At 50.7% G+C, this 6,876-nt stretch overlaps 2 non-coding genes across 2 annotated transcripts; one reads left to right on the forward strand and one right to left on the reverse strand.

The window, feature by feature from the left end:
* The first annotated feature begins 966 nt into the window (after window positions 1–966).
* LOC128587097 (U1 spliceosomal RNA) lies at window positions 967–1,130 on the forward strand. The gene has a single exon (XR_008380513.1). It is a non-coding gene; the product is annotated as a U1 spliceosomal RNA (small nuclear RNA).
* A 5,437-nt stretch (window positions 1,131–6,567) lies between these two features.
* TRNAQ-CUG (transfer RNA glutamine (anticodon CUG)) lies at window positions 6,568–6,639 on the reverse strand. Its single transcript has one exon. It is a non-coding gene; the product is annotated as a tRNA-Gln (tRNA).
* Window positions 6,640–6,876: the final 237 nt, after the last annotated feature.

Raw genomic sequence — 6,876 nt, forward strand, 5'->3', positions numbered from 1 at the left:
TCCCCTGGTTCTGGCGGGTGAAAGTCATCATGACTCTGGGCGGCAAATAAACCTATAGATGGAAAAACAAAAACAGGAGTGTTTGACTCCTGGTTCCTCCTGGCCCCTTCCAGTCTGGAGATGGGTGTGGTGGAGATGACAGAGTCCCACACTGCGCCTGAGAGCTGGCCAATCACGTCAGCTGGGGCAGGCAGTTTTGTACAATGCTGTATTTGCCAAAACAAAAACAGACAACAAACAAAAAACATAAAAGAAAAAGAAAGCCCAACCCTACAAGAGTCATGAAATCACAGCAGACAACAGTCTAACACCCCTAGTGGTAACAACCACTGTGGAGGGCCGCTTTGCAGGCACCTGAGCATCCTCTCCAGTTTCATACTTGTGGCTTCTCTCCGGAAAGCCACATGACGAAGATAACCGTATTTGGAAGATGGGCGTTCCAGTCTACGCATGGAAAGCCATTGTTTCAAAAAGGTCACCAGAGGGTCCCCAGGGGTGGACACGGTTTAAGGACTCGCTCCGCTGGGAGAGAGAAGGCCGCGACTCAGCGCAGCGTCCCGGCGGGTGGGGCGGGAGCCAAGGAGCGCGAGGCCGACGTCACTTCCCCCACCGGCTGCCGGAGCGCTGGTTGGTCCGGTGGGTGGCGTGGGGGTGGGGCGGCGGAACGGAGCCGGGAGCCGGGACCGCGCGGGGGCTGCAGGGAAGGGCACGGCGCGCGTCGTCAGGGATGGGGCGTGCTCTATGCAGATGAGTCGGCGCGGGGGCTGTGGCGCGTAGGCTCCTGCCGCTGGAACGCGATAGCGTTCGCGTGGTGTGCGAGCGATTGAATCCAGGACCGTTTGTGGGAAGCGAGTGTAGTGAGCGTGTGGAAGTGGAGAGAGAGTCGGGGAAGTGCGCGGAGGCAAGTGACCGTGTGTGTAGAGTGTGAGGCGTGTGAGGCTGTGTGGTGCGGCGGAGGCGTAACTCATACTTACCTGGTAGGGGAGATACCATGATCACGAAGGTAGTTTTCCCAGGGCGAGGCTTATCCATTGCACTCCGGATGTGCTGACCCCTGCGATTTCCCCAAATGTGGGAAACTCGACTGCATAATTTGTGGTAGTGGGGGACTGCGTTCGCGCTTTCCCCTGATTTTCGTTCCGGTTGAAGAGCAGACGGCGTTTCCGTGTTTCAACTCTCGTGATGTTCCTGTTGGAGTAGGCGGGGCTGTTCTTCTTTTTCTGTCTGTAAATATCTGCTGTGCGGTTTTGTTAGGTTATAAGCGCCGCGGCTTCCTTTGGTCTTTGAGTTCCCGGGATTTAGTATGTGACGTGTTAGGGTAAATTTTCAGGTCGTGTTTTAGCGGGGGCCGGGGGTTTTCCACTGCTTCAGAGATGCGCGTCGGTGTAGGTAATTAACAGCTCCGAGGTGAAGTTCAACCACGACCCGTTGTTTCCCAGGGATGCGCACGCTTTGCATGGGCCGCTTAGGGACTAGGCACAAGGCGGGGTCGTCCCCGGGTCCTCTGGTGGCTGCCCGTCCCGGGGACGTGATCTCTCGTAAAGCTTCCAGAACCGGCGGGGAATAGGGGCGGTGGCGACGCGGGCAGGGCGGAAGCAAACCGATCCGAACGCCCGGGCCCTAGGCTGCGCGTGTTCCTGAAATAGCTAGTGGGGACCTCTGTCCCGTTGGGCCGTCTAGTCTGCTGAGCACGAGCCGTCTGCTTATGGGGGATGTCCCTGCCCAGATGGAAACCACGGGAACCAAGACCGACATCAAATCAATCTCTGTGTCCTAAATAGAAAATCAGGTTTTTAGAGTGTTTAAGAAATTCTTGGTCTCAGCACCTGTCACCCCTACCTTATCCTCCGTGTCCCTGATCGAGGACTTTTTGAGCACTTTAAGGTCACTTATCAGTGCAAGGGCCAGGAACTGCTTGGCTTGGTTCCCAGGCCTGTCCCACGTGCCGAGGTCATCACAGACACAAGCACCTATATGCCACTGAGAAGGCCTTCCTCCCAGTCCTGGTCCCTGGTCCCTGGTCCTTCTGTTTGGCCCCGGGCCAGCTCTTTCAATTTGTTACGCCTGAATTTTGCGCGTATTATAGGAAAATAGTAATATCGAATACTTCGTAGTTGCTGCAGAGATTAGATGAGAAAATTTAATGATACACCTAGCATGGTGAGTGGCTTACTTTCAGGATTTGCCGATAGGAAACGATATCCAAGATAAGTTTTCCTCCCTTACATTATGAAAACTGTGTAGACTTCTGCTTCAGGCCTTTGTAACATTTGAATGAATTTTGTCCTCTTGAATGTAATGTCCATTTACAGAATAAGTTAGTGACAAAGAATAACATATTTAGGAATTTATAAAACATGTCCACAGGAGGACTTGTTCTTAGCAGCTTCCAACTGGAAATGACTCTTACCGTCCATCAAGAGGTGAATGGACGTATTGTCACATGTTCAGCCAAAGTGATACTACTCTGCAATGAAATGAAACAAACTGCTGAAAAACACAACAGCGTAGATGAGTCTCAAAAATGTTGTCCTGAGTGATAGGAAGAGTATATATAGTGTGGTGCCATGAAGGTGAATTTCTCGGAAAAGCAAAACTAACAAACTTATAGAGACAGAAACTAGATCATTAGCTGCCTGAGACAAGTAGAGAGTGGTGGGTGGATTGACTGCAAAGGGTGGAAGAGGACATTTTTGAGTAATAGAAATGTCACCAAACTTGAAATGGCTGTACTGTACACACATTTTCAAAAATTTGCCTTTAAAGAGCTAGAACAAAACCACTTCAAATCTTGGTGCCTTTAATTTAATTTTAGCTTAAAAGGGTTATTTACTTTTTTTTTTTTTTGTAGAGACAGAGTCTCACTGTACCGCCCTCGGGTAGAGTGCCGTGGCGTCACACGGCTCACAGCAACCTCTAACTCTTGGGCTTACGCGATTCTCTTGCCTCAGCCTCCCGAGCAGCTGGGACTACAGGCGCACGCCACAACGCCCGGCTATTTTTCTGTTACAGTTTGGCCGGGGCTGGGTCCGAACCGGCCACCCTCGGCATATGGGCCCGGCGCCCTACTCACTGAGTCACAGGCGCCGCCCCTACTTTTTTTTTTTTTTTGAGGCAGGGTCTGTCTCTGTCAGCCAGGCCGGAGTATACTGGCATGATCATAGCTCACTGCAACCTCATACTTGTAGTCTGAATCAGTCTTCTGCCTCAGCCTTCAGAGCAGCTGGGATTATAGATATGAGCCACTGCACCTGGCCTGTTTTTCATCTTTTTAAATTAAAAAACTGACCTGAAAGTCAAAGGACAGAATAGACATGGAAGGGGTATGGGGGCTGGTGAGAGGAAAAGGTAAAGGGGAGGACAGACCTAGTTCTGAATTGTGTTTACGTTGATGATTTTAGGGGAGCAGTTGCTGGGATGAGGAAGATATTGGGAGGCAGGAGGACTGCCAACGTATTTAGGATAGTTTTATGCCTGTCATATGATTCTTCCTGTGGCATTTCTTCAAAAGACACATATAGACTTACATTTCTTTTTAAGCTTTATTACTGTATGTGTTTGCCTTTCATTAGGAGAAGAAAAAGATATACAGAAGTTCTGGAATATCTTCTGAAGCCAGGCTCCCCTACGTTCAAATTCCTGTTTTCAAATCCTACTTCACTGGCTGAGTGGCCATGTACTTAATGTCTGTGTGTCTGCCTCCTCGTATGTAAAATGAGGATGATGATATGATATAGACCTGTTGTCATGATTAAATGAATGAATAAAGTCACATAAAAACAACTGTGCCTAGCACCTGACACTTTCCTTGTACTCACTGAGTGTTAGCTTTTTTATTTTGGGTACAACACCACACAAAAACAGGACATGATGAAAACTGATTTTACTTAAGTTGTATCAGTGATGCTGTTCAGTGGCCATTGACCCTCCAGGAAGAGTGCAGTAATCCTCTGACCAGCAGTAATCTCTTGGGCTGAGAGATCTCAGGAAAATAGCTCAATCTCCAGTAGATGTGGCCCTCAAGTGTGGCTTCAGGGAATGAGTTCAGAATCAGTCCTGTATGGGAAGAACTGGGATTTCATTAGCTCAACTGTTCAGCTCATTTCTTAAAGAGGGAATAATGATTCAATTTCTTGCGTCATATCTGCCCCAACATGATTTTTATGGTTTTTCAGAGGAAGACGCTTCTACGTGTGGGGAGGAAATATGTCTCCCCTCCCCATAACCATGGCTGATGCCTCTATGAAAAAAAAAAAAACAAAACAACACACACACACACAGATTGAACAAGATAGATAAAAGTATAAATATTTATTTACAAATCATTTTTATATGGCTCAAAGCTCCCATAAGGAGACGAAGGTCTGAAGAAACAGCTGAAACTGAGGTGTTTTGTTTTGACTAGTAGGTGTGATGAAGAGAAATATGATAGCACAAAAGGCGTGTGAGCAAATGGTAAGGAACTCGGAGAAATACAGCAAGACCTATTTGTTCAGATTCTTCTCTGTGTCCCTGTTTCTTCAGACATAATGATGCTTCTGTCCTCTTGATACGGGGAGGGCACTTATCACATGAGGAATCTTATTACCTACTTCAGGGCAGAGGAGGGAAAGAGGGACAGTGCCTTTCCTACTTCTATTGTTTCCTCAAATCTTGTCAACTTAAAATGTTTAACATGCCAAGGTGTTATGTTTTGGGGTGGCATGTCCTGAACGCCATCAAGCACATGATAAAAAATCTGGAATCTTGAAAGAGAGATGCTGGCCGGGCATGGTGGCTTGGCCCTGTAATCCCAGCACTCTGGGAGGCCTAGGTGGGTGGATTGCTTGACCTCAGGAGTTCTAGACCAGCCGGGGCAAGAGTGAGACCCTGTCTCTAAAAAATAGTGGGGTATTGTTCCAGGTGCCTGTAGTCCCAGCTACTTGGGAGGTTGAAGCAAGAGGATCACTTGACCCCAAGAGTTTGAATTTGCTGTGACCTATGATGCCAGGGCACTGAATCCACTGAATCCAGGGAAACAAGATGAGACAAGGAAGGGAGGGAGGAAGGGAAACAAATAGTTTAAATTCAAAATACAAGTGATGAACTTAAAAAAATAGCATATATACCAAGGAACAATTTGTTTCTGTGCTGTGCACTTTCGGCTCATTCAGCCCATTCGGCTTTTTGTCTTCTCTTTCCTAAACAAATACTGTTGTTCCTTTGTACTCCAGTTTTCCATCCTGGGCTCTGGAGATCCGCTTGCAAGGGGAAAAACGGAGATTGTGTGTGTTTCGCTAGATGCCCTCAACTCCAAGGGAGCCAACAAGGCGCCTGCCTCGGCTTGTACTCCCTTGAGAACCGACCCCTCGGAACCGATCCCCAAAAGGAAACTCTGCAAGAACAGGGGCCCAGGCCCGCGCTCTGCGACACCTGTGTGGAACCGGGTTCTCGGTGGGTCAAGGGCGGGAGCGCTCCCGAGTGAGCCCTTTCCTCCCTGCCTACTCCCTTCTCCAGTCCCTGCTCCTTCCTGTCTCGCCCACCTCGGAGCTGGTTCTTGCGGGCCCGGCCTCTCTTTATTCGTGCTGACCAAAGCGAGCTCCCCAAGGGAGCTTTTCCAGCGCTTCGTAGCCGCTCTCAGTTCCACAATACGACAGTCAGAGAGATGGTGTGACTTGCTGTGAAGACCCACCATGAGGCTCCTCCTAAGTTTCTCGCGAGCATTTCCCCGCCGGCTCGCAACCTAAGGCGTCTTGTCCCGGGAGCGGCCCGGGGGTGCCAAGTGGGCAGGCCCGCGGCGGTCCCGGTCGCCCCCGGAGCTGCGGGGCCCGGCTGCGCGGGGACTCCGGGCGGGAGAGGCGGCTCCGCTTTCCCGCTGAGCTTCCCGGAGCGTACCCGCGATTTGCGGTGTCCGCAACCGACAGCGGAGAGACAGAAATGCCGAATAAAATCTGAATCTGAAGACCAGAATAAATTAGAATTAGGAATGAAATCGACCTCCGACTAAAAAAACACGGTACTACTCCCAGAGGAGGACCATAGACCCAGATCCAAGACACAGTCACCGATGACTGAGCTAATCCCATCAAAAAGTCTCATATTCGCCACTTAGCACCGAGAAGACAGTGGTGCAATTGCCGGCTTCCGGGGTGAAAGAAGCCTCGGGGTCTGGGATTTCAGGTGGAGCCCTGAAGGGAGCAGACGATTCCCCCCGAGGTCCGAGGGTCCCGCTGACCAGAGGGGGGACCTGCACGAGGTCAGGCGGGCTCCCCGAGGACCCGGGCGTCCCAGGTTCGGTGACCCCGAACTCAGGCTCCCCGACTCCATGGGGCAGCAATTCCTGTGTAGACCCGCCACTCCGAGAACCTGGCTTCTGGGACCCCGACTCCGGAGCAGGAGACGGGGTAGCGTGGGGGGTCGCCAAGCAAGGCGCAGAGGGACACGCGGACTTGGAGCAGCCGATGCCCTGCGGAGCTTCCTTCCGCGACCGAAACCTTCTTCTCCCTGAACCAGACGTGTAGAGTATGAGGAAGCGGAAACCACCCATTTAAGGGAGTAAAGAAGAAAACGTGGAGGAAAGTAAGGATGAGGTTCCACCGAGATTTGAACTCGGATCGCTGGATTCAGAGTCCAGAGTGCTCACCATTACACCATGGAACCTCCCCACAGCTGCTTCTGGAGCAATCACCCTTCCCAGGGACTAAGCTGATGCCCATGGCATTCCTTATGGTCCCACCAGCGACACTTCAGGGAAGTTGCCCTGCAGAGGAGTTATCAGTCTTCCTCTCTGTGTCCTTCTCTTCTTTCATTGCCACCTCAGAAAATGAGGTACAGCCCACTCTGGGCTTAGGACCAGGGAGGAGCACTTTCAGCCTCTATCACAAACCGCAGCCTCGG

The sequence above is a fragment of the Nycticebus coucang genome, chromosome 5, assembly GCF_027406575.1.
Source record: "Nycticebus coucang isolate mNycCou1 chromosome 5, mNycCou1.pri, whole genome shotgun sequence".
Classification (NCBI taxonomy): Eukaryota; Metazoa; Chordata; class Mammalia; order Primates; family Lorisidae; genus Nycticebus; species Nycticebus coucang.